At 47.6% G+C, this 23,884-nt stretch overlaps 11 non-coding genes and 13 pseudogenes across 11 annotated transcripts; all 24 read left to right on the top strand.

The window, feature by feature from the left end:
• The first annotated feature begins 215 nt into the window (after positions 1 to 215).
• LOC135600830 (5S ribosomal RNA) lies at positions 216 to 334 on the top strand. Its single transcript, XR_010483143.1, has one exon. It is a non-coding gene; the product is annotated as a 5S ribosomal RNA (ribosomal RNA).
• Positions 335 to 684: 350 nt separating this feature from the next.
• On the top strand, positions 685 to 803 carry LOC135601981 (5S ribosomal RNA; annotated as a pseudogene).
• A 350-nt stretch (positions 804 to 1,153) lies between these two features.
• On the top strand, positions 1,154 to 1,272 carry LOC135602893 (5S ribosomal RNA; annotated as a pseudogene).
• Positions 1,273 to 1,622: 350 nt separating this feature from the next.
• On the top strand, positions 1,623 to 1,741 carry LOC135601496 (5S ribosomal RNA). The gene has a single exon (XR_010483788.1). It is a non-coding gene; the product is annotated as a 5S ribosomal RNA (ribosomal RNA).
• A 350-nt stretch (positions 1,742 to 2,091) lies between these two features.
• On the top strand, positions 2,092 to 2,210 carry LOC135601862 (5S ribosomal RNA). Its single transcript, XR_010483927.1, has one exon. It is a non-coding gene; the product is annotated as a 5S ribosomal RNA (ribosomal RNA).
• Positions 2,211 to 2,559: 349 nt separating this feature from the next.
• Positions 2,560 to 2,678, top strand: LOC135600359 (5S ribosomal RNA). Its single transcript, XR_010482682.1, has one exon. It is a non-coding gene; the product is annotated as a 5S ribosomal RNA (ribosomal RNA).
• A 349-nt stretch (positions 2,679 to 3,027) lies between these two features.
• LOC135603300 (5S ribosomal RNA) lies at positions 3,028 to 3,146 on the top strand (annotated as a pseudogene).
• Positions 3,147 to 3,497: 351 nt separating this feature from the next.
• Positions 3,498 to 3,616, top strand: LOC135603684 (5S ribosomal RNA; annotated as a pseudogene).
• A 350-nt stretch (positions 3,617 to 3,966) lies between these two features.
• On the top strand, positions 3,967 to 4,085 carry LOC135603848 (5S ribosomal RNA; annotated as a pseudogene).
• An 875-nt stretch (positions 4,086 to 4,960) lies between these two features.
• Positions 4,961 to 5,079, top strand: LOC135600592 (5S ribosomal RNA). Its single transcript, XR_010482910.1, has one exon. It is a non-coding gene; the product is annotated as a 5S ribosomal RNA (ribosomal RNA).
• Positions 5,080 to 5,429: 350 nt separating this feature from the next.
• Positions 5,430 to 5,548, top strand: LOC135602669 (5S ribosomal RNA; annotated as a pseudogene).
• A 351-nt stretch (positions 5,549 to 5,899) lies between these two features.
• Positions 5,900 to 6,018, top strand: LOC135601082 (5S ribosomal RNA). Its single transcript, XR_010483386.1, has one exon. It is a non-coding gene; the product is annotated as a 5S ribosomal RNA (ribosomal RNA).
• A 350-nt stretch (positions 6,019 to 6,368) lies between these two features.
• On the top strand, positions 6,369 to 6,487 carry LOC135601498 (5S ribosomal RNA). The gene has a single exon (XR_010483790.1). It is a non-coding gene; the product is annotated as a 5S ribosomal RNA (ribosomal RNA).
• A 350-nt stretch (positions 6,488 to 6,837) lies between these two features.
• Positions 6,838 to 6,956, top strand: LOC135602962 (5S ribosomal RNA; annotated as a pseudogene).
• Positions 6,957 to 7,306: 350 nt separating this feature from the next.
• Positions 7,307 to 7,425, top strand: LOC135601575 (5S ribosomal RNA). Its single transcript, XR_010483865.1, has one exon. It is a non-coding gene; the product is annotated as a 5S ribosomal RNA (ribosomal RNA).
• A 350-nt stretch (positions 7,426 to 7,775) lies between these two features.
• On the top strand, positions 7,776 to 7,894 carry LOC135600798 (5S ribosomal RNA). The gene has a single exon (XR_010483112.1). It is a non-coding gene; the product is annotated as a 5S ribosomal RNA (ribosomal RNA).
• Positions 7,895 to 8,244: 350 nt separating this feature from the next.
• On the top strand, positions 8,245 to 8,363 carry LOC135599642 (5S ribosomal RNA). Its single transcript, XR_010481989.1, has one exon. It is a non-coding gene; the product is annotated as a 5S ribosomal RNA (ribosomal RNA).
• Positions 8,364 to 8,713: 350 nt separating this feature from the next.
• On the top strand, positions 8,714 to 8,832 carry LOC135601742 (5S ribosomal RNA; annotated as a pseudogene).
• A 349-nt stretch (positions 8,833 to 9,181) lies between these two features.
• Positions 9,182 to 9,300, top strand: LOC135604397 (5S ribosomal RNA; annotated as a pseudogene).
• Positions 9,301 to 21,771: 12,471 nt separating this feature from the next.
• On the top strand, positions 21,772 to 21,890 carry LOC135603465 (5S ribosomal RNA; annotated as a pseudogene).
• Positions 21,891 to 22,240: 350 nt separating this feature from the next.
• LOC135602206 (5S ribosomal RNA) lies at positions 22,241 to 22,359 on the top strand (annotated as a pseudogene).
• Positions 22,360 to 22,710: 351 nt separating this feature from the next.
• Positions 22,711 to 22,829, top strand: LOC135602758 (5S ribosomal RNA; annotated as a pseudogene).
• Positions 22,830 to 23,179: 350 nt separating this feature from the next.
• On the top strand, positions 23,180 to 23,298 carry LOC135602095 (5S ribosomal RNA; annotated as a pseudogene).
• A 350-nt stretch (positions 23,299 to 23,648) lies between these two features.
• Positions 23,649 to 23,767, top strand: LOC135601362 (5S ribosomal RNA). Its single transcript, XR_010483658.1, has one exon. It is a non-coding gene; the product is annotated as a 5S ribosomal RNA (ribosomal RNA).
• Positions 23,768 to 23,884: the final 117 nt, after the last annotated feature.

Here is a 23,884-nt window from a genome sequence, read left to right on the forward strand (position 1 = left end):
GCGATTCCGAGATCGTTCTAGAAAGTGCCGATGGTTTCGGCACGCGCTTGCCATGACCGATACGCAGTCGTCGGGCTAGGGCTCGGAGAGAGCTTGCAATAGGGATTTCGTGAACGTTCGAGAAAGCGACGACGGTTTCGTGATGGGCAAGAGGCTCCGGACGTTGACGCGCCGACCGCGACGTGCATATAGGCGAGGGACGAAGCACGGGAAACGGGTGCGATAATGCCAGCACTAAATCACCAGATCCCATCAAAACCCCGAAGTTAAGCGTGCTTGGGCCAGAGTAGTACTACGATGGGTGACCCCCTGGGAAGTCCTCGTGTTGCACTCTGTTTTGCATCCCGGGATACGAAACATCTCCCGTAGAGCTCCGAGACGATTGTTTTGGGGCTGGAAATTTGCTGTGACCGCTACGCTGTCAGTATCGAGGGGCTCAGAGAGCGCTTTACGGATTGGGGTCGCGATAGCGATTCCGAGATCGTTCTAGAAAGTACCGATGGTTTCGGCACGCGCTTGCCGTGACCGATACGCAGTTATCGGGCTAGGGCTCGGAGAGAGCTTGCAATAGGGATTTCGTGAACGTTCGAGAAAGCGACGATGGTTTCGTGACGGGCAAGAGGCTCCGGACGTTGATACGCCGACCGCGACGTGCACATAGGCGTGGGACGAAGCACGCGAAACGGGTGCGATAATGCCAGCACTAAATCACCAGATCCCATCAAAACACCGAAGTTTAGCGTGCTTGGGCCAGAGTAGTACTAGGATGGGTGACCCCCTGGGAAGTCCTCGTGTTGCACTCCGTTTTGCATCCCGGGATACGAAACATCTCCCGTAGAGCTCCGAGACGATTGTTTTGGGGCTGGAAATTTGCTGTGACCGCTATGTAGTCAGTATCGAGGGGCTCGGAGAGAGCTTTCCGGATTAGGGTCGCAATAGCGATTCCGAGATCGTTCTAGAAAGTGCCGATGGTTTCGGCACGCGCTTGCCGTGACCGATACGCAGTCGTCGGGCTAGGGCTCGGAGAGAGCTTGCAATAGGGATTTAATGAATGTTCGAGAAAGCGCCGACGGTTTCGTAACGGGAAAGAGGCTCCGGACGTTGATACGCCGACCGCGACGTGCACATAGGCGTGGGACGAAGCACGCGAAACGGGTGAGATAATGCCAGCACTAAATCACCAGATGCCATCAAAACACCGAAGTTAAGCGTGCTTGGGCCAGAGTAGTACTAGGATGGGTGACCCCCTGGGAAGTCCTCGTGTTGCACTCTGTTTTGCATCCCGGGATACGAAACATCTCCCGTAGAGCTCCGAGACGATTGTTTTGGGGCTGGAAATTTGCTGTGACCGCTACGCTGTCAGTATCGAGGGGCTCGGAGAGAGCTTTCCGGATTGGGGTCGCAATAGCGATTCCGAGATCGTTCTAGAAAGTGCCGATGGTTTCGGCACGCGCTTGCCGTGACCGATACGCAGTCGTCGGGCTAGGGCTCAGAGAGAGCTTGCACTAGGGATTTCGTGAACGTTCAAGAAAGCGACGACGGTTTCGTGACGGGCTAGAGGCTCCAGACGTTGATGCACCGACCGCGACGTGCACATAGGCGAGGGACGAAGTTCTCGAAACGGGTGCGATAATGGCAGCACTAAATCACCGGATCCCATCAAAACACCGAAGTTAAGCGTGCTTGGGCCAGAGTAGTACTACGATGGGTGACCCCCTGGGAAGTCCTCGTGTTGCACTCCGTTTTGCATCCCGGGATACGAAACATCTCCCGTAGAGCTCCGAGACGATTGTTTTGGGGCTGGAAATTTGCTTTGACCGCTACGCTGTCAGTATCGAGGGGCTCGGAGAGCGCTTTCCGGATTGGGGTCGCAATAGCGATTCCGAGATCGTTCTATAAAGTGCCGATGGTTTCGGCACGCGCTTGCCGTGACCGATACACAGTTGTCGGGCTAGGGCTCGGAGAGAGCTTGCAATAGGGATTTCGTGAACGTTCGAGAAAGCGACGACGGTTTCGTGACGGGCAAGAGGCTCCGGACGTTGATACGCCGACCGCGACGTGCACATAGGCGTGGGACGAAGCACGCGAAACGGGTGTGATAATGCCAGCACTAAATCACCGGATCCCATCAAAACTCCGAAGTTAAGCGTGCTTGGGCCAGAGTAGTACTAGGATGGGTGACCCCCTGGGAAGTCCTCGTGTTGCACTCCGTTTTGCATCCCGGGATACGAAACATCTCCCGTAGAGCTCCGAGACGATTGTTTTGGGGCTGGAAATTTGCTGTGACCGCTATGCAGTCAGTATCGAGGGGCTCGGAGAGAGCTTTCCGGATTGGGGTCCAATAGCGATTCCGAGATCGTTCTAGAAAGTGCCGATGGTTTCGTCACGCGCTTGCCGTGACCGATACGCAGTCGTCGGGCTAGGGCTCGGAGAGAGCTTGCAATAGGGATTTCGTGAATGTTCGAGAAAGCGCCGACGGTTTCGTAATGGGAAAGAGGCTCCGGACGTTGATACGCTGACCGCGACGTGCACATAGGCGAGGGACGAAGCACGCGAAACGGGTGCGATAATGTCAGCACTAAATCACCGGATCCCATCAAAACTCCGAAGTTAAGCGTGCTTGGGCCAGATTAGTACTAGGATGGGTGACCCCCTGGGAAGTCCTCGTGTTACACTCCGTTTTGCATCCCGGGATACGAAACATCTCCCGTAGAGCTCCGAGACGATTGTTTTGGGGCTGGAAATTTGCTGTGACCGCTACGCTCTCAGTATCGAGGGGCTCGGACAGAGCTTTCCAGATTGGGGTCGCAATAGCGATTCCGAGATCGTTCTAGAAAGTGCCGATGGTTTCGGCACGCGCTTGCCGTGACCGATACGCAGTCGTCGGGTTAGGGCTCGGAGAGAGCTTGCAATAGTGATTTCGTGAACGTTCGAGAAAGCGACGACGGTTTCGTGATGGCCAAGAGGCTCCGGACGTTGATGCGCCACCCGCGACGTGCACATAGGCGAGGGACGAAAACACGAAACAGGTGCGATAATGCTAGCACTAAATCACCAGATCCCATCAAAACACCGAAGTTAAGCGTGCTTGGGCCAGAGTAGTACTACGATGGGTGACCCCCTGGGAACTCTTCGTGTTGCACTCCTTTTTTGCATCCCGGGATACGAAACATCTCCCGTAGAGCTCCGAGACAATTGTTTTGGGGCTGGAAATATGCTTTGACCGCAACGCAGTTAGTATCGAGGGGCTCGGAGAGAGCTTTCCGGATTGGGGTCGCAATAGCGATTCCGAGATCGTTCTAGAAAGTGCCGATGGTTTCGGCACGCGCTTGCCGTGACCGATACGCAGTCATCGGGCTAGGGCTCGGAGAGAGCTTGCAATTGGGATTTCGTGAACGTTCGAGAAAGCGACGACGGTTTCGTGACGGGCAAGAGGCTCCGGACGTTGACGCGCCGACCGTGACGTGCACATAGGTGAGGGACGAAGCATGGGAAACGGGTGCGATAATGCCAACACTAAATCACCAGATCCCATCAAAACCCCGAAGTTAAGCGTGCTTGGGCCAGAGTAGTACTACGATGGGTGACACCCTGGGAAGTCCTCGTGTTGCACTCCTTTTTGCATCCCGGGATACGAAACAGCTCCCGTAGAGCTCCGAGACGATTGTTTTGGGGCTGGAAATTTGCTGTGAACGCTATGCAATCAGTATCGAGGGGCTCGGAGAGAGCTTTCCGGATTGGGGTCGCAATAGCGATTCTGAGATCGTTCTAGAAAGTGCCGATGGTTTCGGCATGCGCTTGCCGTGACCGATACGCAGTCGTCGGGCTAGGGCTCGGAGAGAGCTAGCAATAGGGATTTCGTGAACGTTCGATAAAGCGACGACGGTTTCGTGATGGGCAAGAGGCTCCGGACGTTGATGCGCCGACCGCGACGTTCACATAGGCGAGGGACGAAGCACGCGAAACGGGTGCGATAATGCTAGCACTAAATCCCCAGATCCCATCAAAACACCGAAGTTAAGCGTGCTTGGGCCAGAGTAGTACTACGATGGGTGATCCCCTGGGAAGTCTTCGTGTTGCACTCCTTTTTGCATCCCGGGATACGAAACATTCCCCGTAGAGCTCCGAGACGATTGTTTTGGGGCTGGAAATTTGCTGTTACCGCTACGCTGTCAGTATCGAGGGGCTCGGAGAGAGCTTTCCGGATTGGGGTCGCAATAGCGATTCCGAGATCGTTCTAGAAAGTGCCGATGATTTCGGCTCGCGCTTGTCGTGACCGATACGCAGTCGTCGGGCTAGGGTGCTAGAACCCTTGCAGATTCTAAACTTGGGGTTGATCTCTTTAGGGGATCGGCCTCCTTGGAACTCTATAGGGGTTCCTCCCTCCAAGTTGCTGCTCAAAGGCTGCAGAAAAGATTCATCTATTGCTTGAGAAAAGAGGAGGAATACATGGCTATTTATAGGGCTTCTAAACCCTAACTCCTAATAGGACTCCTACTTAAGACTCTTACTTCTAACCAACTCCTAATAGGACTCCTACTCAAGACTCCTATTCCCTTACAACTCCTAGTTCTTCTCTAAGAAAAAACCTCCTACATGAATGTCCCTCTCAATTAGAGTCCTAACAGAATGTCCCTCTCAATTAGGACTCTCCTAGCTAGAGTCCTAACAGAATGTCCCTCTCAATTAGGACTCTCCTAGCTAAAGTCCTAACAGTTTTACATGAATGTCCCTCTCAATTAGGACTCTCCTAGCTAGAGTCCTAACATTTTTACATGAATGTCCCTCTCAATTAGGACTCTCCAAGCTTGAGTCCTAACATAGGGCTCGGAGAGAGCTTGCAATAGGGATTTCGTGAACGTTCGAGAAAGCGACGACGGTTTCGTGACGGGCAAGAGGCTCCGGACGTTGATATGCCGATCGCGACGTGCACATAGGCGAGGGACGAAGCACAGGAAACGGGTGCGACAATGCCAGCACTAAATCACCAGATCCCATCAAAACACCGAAGTTAAGCGTGCTTGGGCCAGAGTAGTACTACGATGGGTGACCCCCTGGGAAGTCCTCGTGTTGCACTCCTTTTTGCATCCCGGTATACGAAACATCTCCCGTAGAGCTCCGAGACGATTGTTTTGGGGCAGGAAAATTGCTGTGACCACTACACAGTCAGTATCGAGGGGCTCGGAGAGAGCGTTCCGGATTGGGGTCGCAATAGCGATTCCGAGATCGTTCTAGAAAGTGCCGATGGTTTCGGCACGCGCTTGCCGTGACCGATACGCAGTCGTCGGGCTAGGGCTCGGAGAGAGCTTGCAATAGGGATTTCGTGAACGTTCCAGAAAGCGACGATGGTTTCGTGATGGCCAAGAGGCTCCGGACGTTGATGCGCCGACCGCGACGTGCACATAGGCGAGGGACGAAGAAAGCGAAACGGGTGCGATAATGCCAGCACTAAATCACCAGATCCCATCAAAACACCGAAGTTAAGCGTACTTGGGCCAGAGTAGTACTACGATGGGTGACCCCCTGGGAAGTCTTCGTGTTGCACTCCTTTTTTGCATCCCGGGATACGAAACATCTCCCGTAGAGCTCCGAGACGATTGTTTTGGGGCTGGAAATTTGCTGTGACCGCTACGCAGTCAGTATCGAGGGGCTCGGAGAGAGCTTTCCGGATTGGGGTCGCAATAGCGATTCCGAGATCGTTCTAGAAAGTGCCGATGGTTTCGGCACGCGCTTGCCGTGACCGATACGCAGTCGTCGGGCTAGGGCTCGGAGAGAGCTTGAAATAGGGATTTCGTGAATGTTCGAGAAAGCGCCGACGGTTTTGTGATGGGAAAGAGGCTCCGGACGTTGATACGCCGACCGCGACGTGCACATAGGCGAGGGACGAAGCACGCGAAACGGGTGCGATAATGCCAGCACTAAATCACCGGATCCCATCAAAACTCCGAAGTTAAGCGTGCTTGGGCCAGAGTAGTACTAGGATGGGTGACCCCTTGGGAAGTCCTCGTGTTGCACTCCTTTTTGCATCCCGGGATACGAAACATCTCCCGTAGAGCTCCGAGACCATTGTTTTGGGGCTCGAAATTTGCTGTGACCGCTACGCAGTCAGTATCGAGGGGCTCGGAGAGAGCTATCCGGATTGGGGTCGCAATAGCGAATCCGAGATCGTTCTAGAAAGTGCCGATGGTTTCGGCACGTGCTTGCCGTGATCGATACGCAGTCATCGGGCTAGGGCTCGGAGAGAGCTTGCAATAGGGATTTCGTGAACGTTCGAGAAAGCGCCGACGGTTTCGTGACGGGCAAGAGGCTCCGGACGTTGATGCGCCGACCGCGACGTGCACATAGGCGAGGGATGAAGCTCTCGAAACGGGTGCGATAATGGCAGCACTAAATCACCGGATCCCATCAAAACACCGAAGTTAAGCGTGCTTGGGCCAGAGTAGTACTACGATGGGTGACCCCCTGGGAAGTCCTCGTGTTGCACTCCTTTTTGCATCCCGGGATACGAAACATCTCCCATAGAGCTCCAAGACGTTTGTTTTGGGGCTGGAAATTTGCTTGGACCGTTACGCAGTCAGTATCGAGGGGCTCAGAGCGAGCTATCCGGATTGGGGTCGCAATAGCGATTCCGAGATCGTTCTAGAAAGTGCCTATGGTTTCGGCACGCGCTTGCCGTGACCGATACGCAGTCGTCAGGCTAGGGCTCGGAGAGAGCTTGCAATAGGGATTTCGTGAACGTTCGTGAAAGCGACGTCAGTTTCGTGACGGGCAAGAGGCTCCGGACGTTGACGCGCCGACCGCAACGTGCACATAGGCGAGGGACGAAGCACGCGAAACGGGTGCGATAATGCCAGCACTAAATTACTAGATCCCATCAAAACACCGAAGTTAAGCGTGCTTGGGCCAGAGTAGTACTACGATGGGTGACCCCCTGGGAAGTCCTCGTGTTGCAGTCCTTTTTGCATCCCGGGATACGAAACATCTCCCGTAGTGCTCCGAGACATTTGTTTTGGGGCTGGAAATTTGCTTTGACCACTACGCAGTCAGTATCGAGGGGCTCCGAGAGAGCTTTCCGGATTGGGGTCGCAATAGCGATTCCGAGATTGTTCTAGAAAGTGCCGATGGTTTCGGCACGCGCTTGCCGTGACCGATACGCAGTCGCCGGGCTAGGGCTCGGAGAGAGCTTGCAATAGGGATTTCGTGAACGTTCGAGAAAGCGACGACGGTTTCTTGATGGGCAAGAGGCTCCGGACGTTGATGCGCCGACCGCGACGTGCACATAGGCGAGGGACGAAGCACGCGAAACTGGTGCGATAATGCCAGCACTAAATCACCGGATCCCATCAAAACACCGAAGTTAAGCGTGCTTGGGCCAGAGTAGTACTACGATGGGTGACCCCCTGGGAAGTCTTCGTGTTGCACTCCTTTTTGCATCCCGGGATACGAAACATCTCCCGTAGAGCTCCGAGACGAATGTTTTGGGACTGGAAATTTGCTGTGACCGCTATGCAGTCAGTATCGAGGGGCTCGTAGAGAGCTTTCCGGATTGGGGTCGCAATAGCGATTACGAGATCGTTCTAGAAAGTGCCGATGGTTTCGGCACGCGCTTGCCGTGACCGATACGCAGTCGTCGGGCTAGGGCTCGGAGAGAGCTTGCAATAGGGATTTCGTGAACGTTCGAGAAAGCGACGACGGTTTCGTGACGGGCAAGAGGCTCCCGACGTTGATATGCCGACCGCGACGTGCACATAGGCGAGGGACAAAGCACGCGAAACGGGTGCGATAATGCCAGCACTAAATCACCGGATCCCATCAAAACACCGAAGTTAAGCGTGCTTGGGCCAGAGTAGTACTACGATGGGTGACCCCCTGGGAAGTCTTCGTGTTGCACTCCTCTTTGCATCCCGGGATACGAAACATCTCCCGTAGAGCTCCGAGACGATTGTTTTGGGGCTGGAAATTTGCTGTGACCGCTACGCAGTCAGTATCGAGGGGCTCGGAGAGAGCTTTCCGGATTGGGGTCGCAATAGCGATTCCGAGATCGTTCTAGAAAGTGCCGATTGTTTCGGCACGCGCTTGCCGTGACCGATACGCAGTCGTCGGGCTAGGGCTCGGAGAGAGCTTGCAATAGGGATTTCGTGAATGTTCGAGAAAGCGCCGACGGTTTTGTGACGGGAAAGAGGCTCCGGACGTTGATACGCCGACCGCGACGTACACATAGGCGAGGGACGAAGCACGCGAAACGGGTGCGATAATGCCAGCACTAAATCATCGGATCCCATCAAAACTCCGAAGTTAAGCGTGCTTGGGCCAGAGTAGTACTAGGATGGGTGACCCCTTGGGAAGTCCTCGTGTTGCACTCCTTTTTGCATCCCGGGATACGAAACATCTCCCGTAGAGCTCCGAGACCATTGTTTTGGGGCTGGAAATTTGCTGTGACCGCTACGCAATCAGTATCGAGGGGCTCGGAGAGAGCTATCCGGATTGGGGTCGCAATAGCGATTCCGAGATCGTTCTGGAAAGTGCCGATGGTTTCGGCACGTGCTTGCCGTGATCGATACACAGTCGTCGGGCTAGGGCTCGGAGAGAGCTTGCAATAGGGATTTCGTGAACGTTCGAAAAAGCGCCGACGGTTTCGTGACGAGCAAGAGGCTCCGGACGTTGATGCGCCGACCGCGTCGTGCACATAGGCGAGGGACGAAGCTCTCGAAACGGGTGCGATAATGGCAGCACTAAATCACCGGATCCCATCAGAACACCGAAGTTAAGCGTGCTTGGGCCATAGTAGTACTACGATGGGTGACCCCCTGGGAAGTCCTCGTGTTGCACTCTTTTTTGCATCCCGGGATACGAAACATCTCCCGTAGAGCTCCAAGACGTTTGTTTTGGGGCTGGAAATTTGCTTTGACCACTACGCAGTCAGTATCGAGGGGCTCAGAGCGAGCTTTCCGGATTGGGGTACAATAGCGATTCCGAGATCGTTCTAGAAAGTGCCGATGGTTTCGGCACGCGCTTGCCGTGACCGATACGCAGTCGTCAGGCTAGGGCTCGGAGAGATCTTGCAATAGGGATTTCGTGAACGTTCGTGAAAGCGACGTCAGTTTCGTGACGGGCAAGAGGCTCCGGACGTTGACGCGCCGACCACGACATGCACATAGGCGAGGGACGAAGCACGCGAAACGGGTGCGATAATGCCAGCACTAAATTACCATATCCCATCAAAACACCGAAGTTAAGCATGCTTGGGCCAGAGTAGTACTACGATGGGTGACCCCCTGGGAAGTCCTCGTGTTGCAGTCCTTTTTGCATCCCGGGATACGAAACATCTCCCGTAGAGCTCCGAGACGTTTGTTTTGGGGCTGGAAATTTGCTTTGACCACTACGCAGTCAGTATCGAGGGGCTCCGAGAGAGCTTTCCGGATTGGGGTCGCAATAGCGATTCCGAGATTTTTCTAGAAAGTGCCGATGGTTTCGGCACGCGCTTGCCGTGACCGATACGCAGTCGCCGGGCTAGGGCTCGGAGAGAGCTTGCAATAGGGATTTCGTGAACGTTCGAGAAAGCGACAACGGTTTCGTGATGGGCAAGAGGCTCCGGACGTTGATGCGCCGACCGCCACGTGCACATAGGCGAGGGACGAAGCACGCGAAACGGGTGCGATAATTGTTGAATCTCGGATTTTGATGATATAATCAATTGGTGGGTTAATTGATCTAATCCATATTATTGAGTTAAGTGTGCAGGATTAACTACGATAACCAGAAACCATAAAGCAAGGATACCGGAGTCGAGCTCGATGGACGTTTAAGAGACCGAAGAATCATCGGAGATGCTGCCGGAACCATCCGAGAAGAAATCGGGAACGTGTCGGAAGTTCGCCGAAGAAATTGTCGGAGGCTCGCGGAGATCACCGAGAAGGCTTGGCTACTCGTTATTGTCATCACAAAGATTGGGAGCTTGCAGGGAGTCCGTCGGAAGAAGTTCGTCGGAAAGCTCGCCGGAACAAGACTCGACGTTCGCGGTTGAAAATTTGCTTAGGATGTTTTTGTGTTATGTAGTTCACTTGTAATTAGGATTAGGATTAAGAGATAATCCTATATCCTGGTTAGGGGCCAACTGGGCCCAAAGTCAGATTTGGTTTGGGCTAAAATTAAGCCAAACCAATGAATCGGAGAGCCAGGCGGTGGCACCGCCTGGCTGGGCGGTGAAACCACCCAGCACCCGAGAGCTGGGCGGTGACACCTCCTTGGCTGGGCGGTTGCACCGTCCAGCACCCGAGTGCTGGGCGGTGGCACCGCCTAGCTGGGCGGTGGAACCTCCAACACCGGGAACCCTAAGAGATTTCAAATTTTGAAACCCAAAATTTGAATCCTCTTGAGGCCTATAAATACCCCTCTAATCTCAGCTGAGGTTACAACTTTTGAGAAGCATTTTGATTGAGAGAAAAGTCTTAGAAAGTCTTAGCAAGTCTTGTTTTCAATTTGCTAGAGAGTTCTCCTCCTTCTTTCGTATTGAAAATTTGTAAGAGGTTGAGCTGCTTGTAAAAGGTTGTAAGAGGGGTGTTTACCCTTCCATTTCAAGAGACTTGCTAGTGGAAGGTGGGAGCCTCATCGAAGAGGGGCCTTGCAAGTGGAGTAGGTCATTTGACCGAACCACTCTAAAAATCGGCGTAATCTCTGGTTTGCTTTTTATTATTGTCATTTACATTACTGCAAATCTTCTTACTGCTTTAGTTTGTATTACTCTTGCTGCGCAACTTTAAGAATACGCCTTCAAGTTAAATTTCTCAAGTTTCGTTCTTAACGTACGAAAGATTTTGATTAAAATCGAAGTTTTAATCCGCTGCACTAATTCACCCCCCCCTCTTAGTGCCGCTCCGATCCTAACAAGTGGTATCAGAGCAAGGTTATCTCTCATATTTGGTTTAATACCCAAGAGAGATGGCTTACTCCGGCATGCAAGAGGGCCATTCTATTGCACGACCACCTTTGTTTAATGGGTCGGATTACACATATTGGAAGACTCGCATGAGAATCTTCCTCATTTCTATGGACTTTGAGCTTTGGTCTATTGTCGAGAATGGATTTCAAAAATCTTCTCTTCCGATGAGCGAATGGGATGAATTGGAGAAGAAGGTTTTTGCTTTAAATGCAAAGGCTATGAATGCCTTGTTTTGTGCACTAGACAAAAACGAATTTAATCGTGTTTCAATGTGTGATTCGGCTTTTGATATTTGGAGAACTCTTGAGGTCACTCATGAAGGCACTAGCCGAGTGAAAGAGTCCAAAATCAACATCCTTGTGCACTCTTACGAACTTTTCCGAATGAAACCAAGTGAGTCCATCGGAGACATGTACACCCGGTTTACGGATGTCATCAATGGACTCAAAGCTCTTAGTAAAGATTTTACTAACTTTGAACTAGTAACTAAAATCTTAAGATCCCTCCCTAAAAGTTGGGATCCAAAAGTTACGGCCATTCAAGAGGCCAAAGACCTTAAAGCATTCCCTCTTGAAGAACTCATTGGGTCTCTAATGACCTACGAAATGACATGTCAAGCTCATGACGAGCTCGAGAACCCCCTTCCAAAGAACAGGAAGGATATGGCACTCAAATCACAAGAAGACCACTTGAAAGGAACATCAAGTGATGAGGACAGTGACAATGACATTGTACTTTTGACTCAAAAATTTAAAAAATATTTAAGAAAGAACAGATTTAAAAATAATACAAAAAATAAATTTGAACAAAAGAAGGACCAAGTGATTTGCTATGAATGCAAAAAACCGGGACACTATAAGAACGATTGTCCTCAAGCCAAAAAGAGAACATCAAAGAAGAAGGCGTTCAAGGCAACGTGGGATGATTCAAGCGCATCCGAAGAAGAGGAGTCCAACACCGAGCAAGTTGCTCATTACGCGCTAATGGCGTTAGGAGAAGAGGTATGTGATTTATTTAATGAAGATTTATCTTTTGAAGAACTATCTATCGCTTTTCATGAATTATTTGATGAATGTAGAACTGTTAGCAAGAAGTTAAGTATCTTAAAGAAAGAGCATGCTTTGCTACAAGATAAGTTTGATAGTCTTCAAACTCCTCCATGCTCTAAGTGTGAGCACTTAGAAGCAATAAAAAATGAAAATTTACTTATTAAGGAAACCTTAAACAAGTTTAAGGTTGGTAGCAAAGGATTAGATATGATCCTTGCACACAAGGGTCACATCGCAAATAGAAATGGAATTGGATTTGTAAAAGGATTACATCAAAATCCTACCACTTTCATAAAAGGACCTACATTACATGTTTCCTCTTATATGAAATGCAACTTTTGTTGCAAATCCGGACATATTGCCTACAAATGCCCATTTAGGAAAATTAGTTCACAAAAATTAATATGGGTTCCTAAAGAAACTATAAAGAATTCAATCATAAATAACAAAGTTAGTGGGTCAATTTTTGAGGCACCCAAAATCAAATGGGTACCTAAAAATCATCCTCTTTTGTAGACAAACCCACAAGCTAGGAGCAAGAGATGGTATCTCGATAGTGGATGCTCAAGACATATGACTGGAGATCCATCTCATTTCTCTATGCTCACTAGCAAAGAAGAAGGGTACGTTACCTTCGGAGACAACAATAAGGGCAAAATCATTGGCAAGGGAACTATTGGTAACAAATTTAATTTTTCCATTGATGATGTCTTACTAGTTGATGGATTGAAACATAATCTTTTGAGTATTAGTCAACTATGCGATAAAGGTTACATCGTTAGATTTGAATCAAATATGTGCATTATTGAAAAACCAAATCATAACATGACTATGATTGCTTTAAAACAAAATAATGTCTATACCATCAATCTTGATGAACTAAGTAATGAAATGTGCTTCTCCGTCGTAAATGATGATGCTTGGCTTTGGCATAGGAGATTAGGCCATGCAAGCATGAAAACAATATCTAAGATCTCATCTCAAGAATTAGTACGAGGAATTCCAAATATAAAGTTTATTAAGGACAAAGTATGCGATGCATGTCAACTAGGCAAACAAATAAAAACAAGCTTCAAACCAAAAAATCAAATTAGAACTACTAGACCATTACAATTGATCCATTTGGACCTATTTGGACCAATTGATACAACAAGTCTAGGTGGAAGCAAATATGTTTTTGTGATTGTGGATGACTACTCTAGATACACTTGGACCTATTTCTTAGCTCACAAAAGTGATTGCTTCAAGTGTTTCTCTAAATTTTGTAAACTCACTCAAAACGAAAAAGGCTTCATGATTTCATCAATTCGGAGTGATCACGGTGGTGAATTCCAAAACCGTGACTTTCAAAATTTTTGCGAAAGTAATGAGTACAATCACAACTTCTCAACTCCAAGAAATCCTCAACAAAATGGAGTAGTTGAAAGGAAAAATAGAAACCTACAAGAAATGGCAAGAACTATGTTGAATGAACATAGTTTACCTAAGTACTTTTGGGCCGAAGCCGTAAATACGGCTTGCTACATCATGAATAGAGTCCTAATAAGACCATCCTTATCCAAAACTCCCTATGAATTATAGAATAACAAAAAACCAAACATCTCCTATTTTAAAGTTTTTGGTTGTAAATGCTTTATTTTAAATGAAAGGGATGCTTTAGGAAAATTTGATGCTAAATCCGATGAAGGCATCTTTCTTGGTTACTCTTCCGTTTCTAAAGCTTTTCGGGTTTTTAATAAAAGAACTTTAGTAATTGAAGAATCTATTCATGTAGTTTTTAATGAAATTTCCGATTTAAAGAAAAATAATTTTGATGATGATCTTGGTTTTGATAATTTGAATTTAAATGAACCCTCTCCTCAAAATAGCCATTTGAATGCATCTTCTTCCGAAATTTCTTTACCAAAAGAATGGAAGTATGTAGATGCTCATCCAAAAGAGCAAATTATAGGAGATACATCAAAAGGGGTTCAAACTCGTTCTTCTTTCAAAAATTTCTGTGCTAACGCCGCTTTCCTTTCTCAAATTGAACCTAAATGCATTGACGAAGCCTTAAAAGATGATTTTTGGATCATTGCAATGCAAGAAGAATTGAACCAATTTGAGAGGAATGAGGTATGGAAGCTTGTTCCTAGACCAAGTGACCACTTAGTCATAGGTACTAAGTGGGTCTTTAGAAACAAGCAAGACGAAAATGGTATCGTGGTTAGAAACAAGGCTAGATTAGTGGCCAAAGGTTTCAACCAAGAAGAAGGTATCGATTACGAAGAAACCTTCGCTCCCGTGGCTCGATTAGAAGCCATAAGGATGCTCCTTGCCTATGCTAGTAGTAATAATTTTAAACTATTTCAAATGGATGTTAAAAGTGCTTTCTTGAATGGTTTTATTTCCGAAGAAGTATTTGTCGAACAACCTCCCGGATTTGAAAATTCTCTTCTTCCTAATCATGTATTCAAATTGACTAAAGCTCTCTATGGCTTAAAACAAGCTCCTAGAGCTTGGTATGAAAGGCTTAGTTCCTTTCTTATTTTAAATAATTTTACCAAAGGCAAGGTTGATACTACATTGTTTATTAAATATTTTGAAAATAATTTTCTTATTGTGCAAATTTATGTTGACGATATTGTGTTTGGCTCTTCGGATGAATCACTATGTGAATCATTTGCCAAATGTATGAGTCTTGAATTTGAAATGAGTTTAATGGGTGAATTAACTTTCTTTTTGGGATTACAAATCAAACAACTTAGTGATGGTATATTTCTTAACCAATCCAAATATACATTAGAATTGTTAAAACGATTTAACATGGATAATTCAAAAGCAATAAACACCCCTATGAGTACTGCGACTAAGTTAGATATGGATGAAAATGGTGAAAGTTTCGATCAAAAAACATATAGGGGAATGATAGGTAGTCTACTCTACCTCACTGCGACTAGACCGGATATTATGTTTAGTGTAGGACTTTGCGCTAGGTTTCAATCTAATCCTAAATTATCTCATCTTCAGTGTGTTAAAAGAATATTTAGGTATCTTAAAGGAACTCCAAATTTAGGATTGTGGTATCCAAAATCTGAAAATTTTGATCTAATAGCTTATGCAGATGCCGATTTTGGCGGATGCAGGATAGATAGAAAAAGTACATCCGGAACATGCCAATTTTTAGGACATGCACTTGTTTCTTGGTCTTCCAAGAAACAAAATTCAGTTGCACTATCTACGGCGGAAGCCGAATACATTGCTGCAAGTGCATGTTGTGCACAAGTAATTTGGATGAAAAATACATTAGAAGACTATGGAATTCACCTTGAAAATATTCTCATAAAATGCGATAATACTAGTGCCATATGCCTTACTAAAAATCCAATTCAGCATTCTAGAACTAAGCACATCGACGTTAGGCATCATTTCATACGCGATCATGTCCTTAACAATAATGTTGTTCTAGAATTCATTGACACAAAGCATCAATTAGCAGATATATTCACAAAAGCCTTGAATGAAGACCAATTTGAATTCATCCGAAGGGAATTAGGCATGCTAAATTGTCCCTAAAATGAACTTCACAAAAAAAAAGGACTCGTTCTTTTCCCTTCGTTTATAAATTTGAATTCTTCCTTCTTCTACAATTCAAAATGATCCATTAAAGTATAAATTATGATCTTGAGAGAAGAAACTAAACAAAAGGAAGGAAGAATTTTTTTTTTTTTTTTTTTTTCTTTCCTCCGCGTGATGCCAGCGGTGGCACCGCCAGATCCGGCGGTTGGACCGACTGGCGCTCGGGCGCCAGGCGGTGACACCGACCAGTTTGGTGGTGACACCGACCGAGTCACCCTTTTAACCCGAGGGGTTAGGGCCGGCGATGACACCGCCCCCAACCCGAAGAAAGACCCCTCTAAAACCCTCTCCCATTCCCTCTAACCCTCATTCTACCTCTTAGAAACATTGGAGAAGGATTCTTGGTGGTCCAAGCTTTCCATCTCTCAACAGAATCTCCACAAGGTAACACTTGAAATCCCTCATTTCTTTTCTCTTTCTCTTGCTTATTTTTCACAATTTCATCATCATCTTGTCTAGAAAATGGCACCAAAGAGATCAAAAGGAATAAGGATTGAAGGAGATTCATATAACCATGACCTTTTTAGATCAAAAGAGGTAGCCCTTAGCTTTCCAAAATTTGAAACACGATGTATCCATAAGGGAAAATACGTTGATTTGGATGAACTAGAGGACTTAGATCCCATTAAGTGGTTTGCTCAACTAGAAGCTCTACCTCTACTACAAATAGATGAACCAATCTATCCACGGTTAGTGAGATTGTTCTATGCCAACCTATATGAAGACAATGATAGCCTAAGCACTTACATTCTAGGAACACCCATTAGAATTTTTGACAGCACCATTTGTGAGCTAATTGGCATAACTGAAAAAGATAGGGGATGCTATTTTAAAGGTAAATGGGACGTCAAAAAAATAGGAGCAACCTATTCCGAAGCCGTGAAAACAATTTTTGCAAATCCAAACCTTGACTTCCTACCCAAGAGCTATGAACACTTAATGCCTTTCAACTCTAAAATTCTTCATCACATTATCACAAGCATCATATTCCCGAAACAATTTCATCTTGACGAAATAAGTCAATTAGAGATAGGAACCATGTATTGGATTATGACCAGTCAGCATAATTGTTTTGGGTACTTGATTCGCCAACACATGCAGGAAATTATGACTAAAGATACTATATTGCCATATGGGAGGTTAATCACTAGAATTCTTCATGCCTATGACATTTGCATACCACCCGATGAAGAATCTATTCAAAATGATCGATATAACATAATAAATAAAAACCTGCTAAAAAAACTTAGGTGCACTCTTAGCAATGGCATATGGGTTAGGCAGCCTAGAAGGACGGATCCAATTCCTACACCAATAGAACAACCCAAAACACCAATTCTTATAGGAAATGAATCTCCTCCTCCTAGTCCCTTTGGAGCAGCACCTTCAGCTCCTGTTTCCTCCTCTGAAGATATCATTATGGCAGAGCTATCTCAGATCAAATCACAGCAAGAACAAATTCAGAATCAACAAGTTGAAATTTTGAAGACACTACGACAGATGAATGAAAAAATAGATATCATGTATCTGTTAGGATCGAGAGCACTAAGAGGGGGGGGGGGTGAATTAGTGCAGCGGATATTTTTCAGCGATTAAAAAGCGAAGGCTGCGTTCGTTCGACAAAGACTATTTTGATGCAAAAACCGATTCTAAGATTACTTATGATTAAGTGCAGTTTACGTTTAAGCGCAGTTAGCGTCTAAACGCAGTTAGCGTCTAAATGCAGATTACGTCTAAACTCAGATTGCGTCTAAGCGCAGTTTGCGTCTTAGCGCAGATTGCATCTAAGCGCAGATTGCGTCTAAACGCAGATTGCGTCTAAGCACAGATTGAGCAGAAGTATAAAGACAATGTGCTGTTGTCGTACAGCTCAAAAGGTAATCTGCAAAAAACAGATTTACGTCTAAACGCAGATTTGCGTCTAAACGCAGATTTACGTCTAAACGCAGATTTACGTCTTACACGCAGATTTACGTCTTAGACGCAGATTTACGTCTGAACTTTGAAACTCGTTTGTATATTCGCAGAGGGCAGTATGCAGTTGAAATCAAGACGTAAACGTAAACTGAAATCTGACGATTGTGCGAGGAAAGCCGATTTACGTCTAAATGCAGTTTTACGTCTAAATGTTGAAACTCGTTCGTAAAATTGCAGAAGACAGTTTGCAGTTATAAATATAATCAAACTGTAAGTGTAAACTGCAAAGAAACTTGTTTGCAAAAGCACAGAGGACAGTTCTGCAGAATCAAAACGTAAACGTAAACTGTAATGTACTAAAACACGACTTTACGTCTGAATGCAGATTCGGAAGAACAGCACTTAGAACTTGTTCGTGAAAGCGCAGAGAGCAGTAGTAGTGGAGGAGGTTTGCAGTAAAGATAAAGTGCTCAAAGATAAACGCAAACCAGAGATTTAGAGTGGTTCGGTCAGTCCTGACCTACTCCACTTTTGGCTTCCTCCACCGACGAGGTTGCCGACGTCAACTAGGGGCCTTCCTTCAATGGGTGAAGGCCAAACTGCCCTTTTACAGTTTCTCTCCTTTTGACAGGCTCAGGAGACAACCTTTACAGACCTTTCTCTCCTCACTTTACAACTGAAAACTTGAAGAACAGAAGGAGGAGACTTAAAGGCTTTACAATCACTTTTGAGCTCTTAGAATCACAGAAAAGATCAAGATTTCGGTGTAGGTCTGTATCTTTTCAGTGTTGAATGGATGGGGAATTTATAGGCCCCAACCCAATTCAAATTTGGAGCTCAAAACGATCAAATCCCGGAATTCCGGAATCAGGCGGTTGCACCTCTTGACTGGAGAGGTTGCACCGCCTGGCAGAGCTCGAAGACCGAGCTCAGGCGGTGCCACCTCTCTGCCAGGGAGGTTGCACCGCCTAGTCTTGCTCGAAGACTGAGCTCAGGCGGTGCCACCTCTCTGCCAGGGAGGTTGCACCGCCCAGTCTAGCTCGAAGACTGAGCTCAGGCGGTGCCACCTCTCTGCCAGGGAGGTTGCACCGCCCAGTCTAGCTCGAAGACTGAGCTCAGGCGGTGCCACCTCCCGGCTGGGGAGGTTGCACCGCCCAGTCTCGCTGGGAGGCTTAGCCCAGGCGGTGCCACCTCCTGGCCTGGGCGGTTGCACCTCCTGGTGCAATCAGGGTCCGAATGGTTCATTCCATTCGACCCAATTTCAATCTTTCAGGGGCCCAATTGCCCCAAGATTAAGCCAATGGGATCACCTCCCATTTTCCAACTTAATCATCGTGCTAACTACGATTAAATCTAAGACAATTTCTACAGCTTTGCTTCGGTGCGTCAATCGCTCCTTCCGGCGAGTTTCCGGCGAACTTCCGTCGATCATCCGATGAACCCTCGGTGATGCTCCTACGGACTTCCGGCAAACTCCTGGACTTTGCGACGATCCACTTGGCAAGTTCCGACGAGCTTCGCTTGGCAAGCTTCTGGACTTCTCGGATCTGTTCTCGCAGAACCTCCGACGACCGTCCGAACTTCCGTCGAACTCTCGAACTCCCAATGTGATCATGAACTTGACTCCGGCGCAACTCCCGCTGCTTGTCTAACTTTCATCGTAGTTAATCCTGCACACACAAAAACAAAAACTTCGATCGAGACAATTAATCCTAAGCAATTAACCAAGTTGTCCGGTATGTCATTGGTCCCTCGACGCTTCGTCCGATTCTTCGGCGCATCGTCCTTTCCTGCAGCCTATTGCCCAATCGGCCAGTTGACTCCGCAACTCCGATATCCTTGGCACAATACCCGCTCTTCTTGGCCCGATGCCCAAGTCCACGACCCGAAGCCTTCTGTCGATACGTCGACCGATCCACCGGCCCGACGTCCAATCTTCTGACATGTTCCTCCGGCACAACATGATGTTCCTGCTTTAATTGTCTCATCCTGATCGAAGCACCCTGCGTCACTCAAAACGCAGATTAAATCATAAACATATCTCAAGGAGTTTCATCATCAAAATATGAGATTCAACAGTATCAGCACTGTGGATTACCTCCTAAGGATTAAATTGATGTATCTTTTTATTCTGTTCTGTTTGCTTTTAAAAACAAAGTCATGGTTGTCATCGATTGTACGATAACTGATCTTTCCTTTAGATAACTACTGTCTTAATCTGCATAGATGATGATGTCTTTTGGTTAAACTATTTCTGGCAAATTTGAATGATGAACTTTGATAAATGCTAAACCTTTTTCTATGATCATCAATTAGCTGGCTTGTCTCTTTTTGTTGATGACAAAGGGGGAGAAGTGATGACTTGCACCAGAACGATAGCATGACTAATATGAATTACAAAAACTTATGTGATATGAATGTCCTATATGACTTGCAAATCCTTGAAAATATCACAAGTTTGATATCATGAAATTTATATTGAAAATCTTTATCTTCTGTCGTAGCAAAATTTATATTGAAATTTATATTGTTTAATGAGGATAACGATAAAGTTCTATGATTAGAACTTATCGGGTTATGCTTGAATCCAATGGGATGGAATTCAAGTGTTTTTTATCTTATCATAATATGGCATATAGATAGGGGGAGTTATGTTTAACTCCGTCATCAATTGATTGTCATCATCAAAAAAGGGGAGATTGTTGAATCTCGGATTTTGATGATATAATCAATTGGTGGGTTAATTGATCTAATCCATATTATTGAGTTAAGTGTGCAGGATTAACTATGATAACCAGAAAACATAAAGCAAGGATACCGGAGTCGAGCTCGATGGACGTTTAAGAGACCGAAGAATCATCGGAGATGCTGCCGGAACCATCCGAGAAGAAATCGGGAACGTGTCGGAAGTTCGCCGAAGAAATCGTCGGAGGCTCGCGGAGATCACCGAGAAGGCTCGGCTACTCGTTAAAGTCATCACAAAGATTGGGAGCTTGCAGGGAGTCCGTCGGAAGAAGTTCGTCGGAAAGCTCGCCGGAACAAGACTCGACGTTCGCGGTTGAAAATTTGCTTAGGATGTTTTTGTGTTATGTAGTTCACTTGTAATTAGGATTAGGATTAAGAGATAATCCTATATCCTGGTTAGGGGCCAACTGGGCCCAAAGTCAGATTTGGTTTGGGCTAAAATTAAGCCAAACCAATGAATCGGAGAGCCAGGCGGTGGCACCGCCTGGCTGGGCGGTGAAACCGCCCAGCACCCGAGAGCTGGGCGGTGACACCTCCTTGGCTGGGCGGTTGCACCGTCCAGCACCCGAGTGCTGGGCGGTGGCACCGTCCAGCACCCGAGTGCTGGGCGGTGGCACCGCCTGGCTGGGCGGTGGAACCTCCAGCACCGGGAACCCTAAGAGATTTCAAATTTTGAAACCCAAAATTTGAATCCTCTTGAGGCCTATAAATACCCCTCTAATCTCAGCTGAGGTTACAACTTTTGAGAAGCATTTTGATTGAGAGAAAAGTCTTAGAAAGTCTTAGCAAGTCTTGTTTTCAATTTGCTAGAGAGTTCTCCTCCTTCTTTTGTATTGAAAATTTGTAAGAGGTTGAGCTGCTTGTAAAAGGTTGTAAGAGGGGTGTTTACCCTTCTATTTCAAGAGACTTGCTAGTGGAAGGTGGGAGCCTCATCGAAGAGGGGCCTTGCAAGTGGAGTAGGTCATTTGACCGAACCACTCTAAAAATCGGCGTAATCTCTGGTTTGCTTTTTATTATTGTCATTTACATTACTGCAAATCTTCTTACTGCTTTAGTTTGTATTACTCTTGCTGCGCAACTTTAAGAATACGCCTTCAAGTTAAATTTCTCAAGTTTCGTTCTTAACGTACGAAAGATTTTGATTAAAATCGAAGTTTTAATCCGCTGCACTAATTCACCCCCCCCTCTTAGTGCCGCTTCGGTGTTTTGGGACTGGAAATTTGTTGTGACCGCTATGCAGTCAGTATCGAGGGGCTCGTAGAGAGCTTTCCGGATTGGGGTCGCAATAGCGATTCCGAGATCGTTCTAGAAAGTGCCGATGGTTTCGGCACGCGCTTGCCGTGACCGATACGCAGTCGTCGGGCTAGGGCTCGGAGAGAGCTTGCAATAGGGATTTCGTGAAAGTTCGAGAAAGCGACGACGGTTTCGTGACGGGCAAGAGGCTCCGGACGTTGATATGCCGACCGCGATGTGCACATAGGCGAGGGACGAAGCACGGGAAACGGGTGCGATAATGCCAGCACTAAATCACCAGATGCCATCAAAACACCGAAGTTAAGCGTGCTTGGGCCAGAGTAGCACTACGATGGGTGACCCTCTGGGAAGTCCTCGTGTTGCACTCCTTTTTGCATCCCGAGATACGAAACATCTCCCGTAGAGCTCCGAGACGATTGTTTTGGGGCTGGAAATTTGCTGTGACCGCTACACAGTCAGTATCGAGGGGCTCGGAAAGAACGTTCCGGATTGGGGTCGCAATAGCGATTCCGAGATCGTTCTAGAAAGTGCCGATGGTTTCGGCACGCGCTTGCCGTGACCAATACGTAGTCGTCGGGCTAGGGCTCGGAGAGAGCTTGCAATAGGGATTTCGTGAACGTTCGAGAAAGCGACGACGGTTTCGTGATGGCCAAGAGGCTCCGGACGTTGATGCGCCGACCGCGACGTGCACATAGGCGAGGGACGAAGAACGCAAAACGGGTGCGATAATGCCAGCACTAAATCACCAGATCCCATAAAAACACCGAAGTTAAGCGTGCTTGGGCCAGAGTAGTACTACGATGGGTGACCCCCTGGGAAGTCTTCGTGTTGCACTCCTTTTTTGCATCCCGGGATACGAATCATCTCCCGTAGAGCTCCGAGACGATTATTTTGGGGCTGGAAATTTGCTGTGACAGCTACGCTGTCAGTATCGAGGGGCTCGGAGAGAGCTTTCCGGATTGGGGTCGCAATAGCGATTCCGAGATAGTTCTAGAAAGTGCCGATGGTTTCGGCACGTGCTTCCCGTGATCGATACGCAGTCGTCGGGCTAGGGCTCGGAGAGAGCTTGCAATAGGGATTTCGTGAACGTTCGAGAAAGCGCCGACGGTTTCGTGACAAGCAAGAGGCTCCGGACATTGATGCGCCGACCGCGACGTGCACATAGGCGAGGGACGAAGCTCGCGAAACGGGTGCGATAATGGCAGCACTAAATCACCGGATCCCATCAAAACACCGAAGTTAAGCGTGCTTGGGCCAGAGTTGTACTACGATGGGTGACCCCCTAGGAAGTCCTCGTGTTGCACTCCTTTTTGCATCCCGGGATACGAAACATCTCCCGTAGAGCTCCGAGACGTTTGTTTTGGAGCTGGAAATTTGCTTTAACCGCTACGCAGTCAGTATCGAGGGGCTCAGAGAGAGCTTTCCGGATTGGGGTCGCAATAGCGATTTCGAGATCGTTCTAGAAAGTGCCGATGGTTTCGGCACGCGCTTGCCGTGACCGATACGCAGTCGTCGGGTTAGGGCTCGGAGAGATCTTGCAATAAGGATTTCGAGAACGTTCGAGAAAGCGCCGACGGTTTCGTGACGGGCAAGAGGCACCGGACGTTGATACGCCGACCACGACGTGCACATAGGCGAGGGACGATGCTCGCGAAACCGGTGCGATAATGCCAGCACTAAATCACCAGATCCCGTCAAAACACCGAAGTTAAGCGTGCTTGGGCTAGAGTAGTACTACGATGGGTGACCCCCTGGGAAGTCCTCGTGTTGCACTCCTTTTTGCATCCCGGTATACGAAACATCTCCCGTAGAGCTCCGAGATGTTTGTTTTGGGGCTGGAAATTTGCTTTGAACGCTACGCAGTCAGTATCGAGGGGCTCAGAGAGAGCTTTCCGGATTGGGGTCGCAATAGCGATTCCGAGACCGTTCTAGAAAGTGCCGATGGTTTCGGCACGCGCTTGCCGTGACCGATACGCAGTCGTCGGGCTAGGGCTCGGAGAGAGCTTGCAATAGGGATTTCGTGAACGTTCGAGAAAGCGACGACGGTTTCGTGACGGGCAAGAGGCTCCGGACGTTGATGCGCCGACCGCGACGTGCACATAGGCGAGGGGCGAAGCACGCGAAACAGGTGTGATAATGCCAGCACTAAATCACCGGATCCCATCAAAACACCGAAGTTAAGCGTGCTTGGGCCAGAGTAGTACCACGATGGGTGACCCCCTGGGAAGTCCTCGTGTTGCACTCCTTTTTGCATCCCGGGATACGAAACATCTCCCGTGGAGCTCCGAGAGAATTGTTTTGGAGCTGGAAATTTGCTGTGACCGCTACGCAGTCAGTATCGAGGGGCTCGGAGAGAGCTTTC

This window comes from Musa acuminata, chromosome BXJ2-1, assembly GCF_036884655.1.
Source record: "Musa acuminata AAA Group cultivar baxijiao chromosome BXJ2-1, Cavendish_Baxijiao_AAA, whole genome shotgun sequence".
Lineage (NCBI taxonomy): Eukaryota > Viridiplantae > Streptophyta > Magnoliopsida > Zingiberales > Musaceae > Musa > Musa acuminata.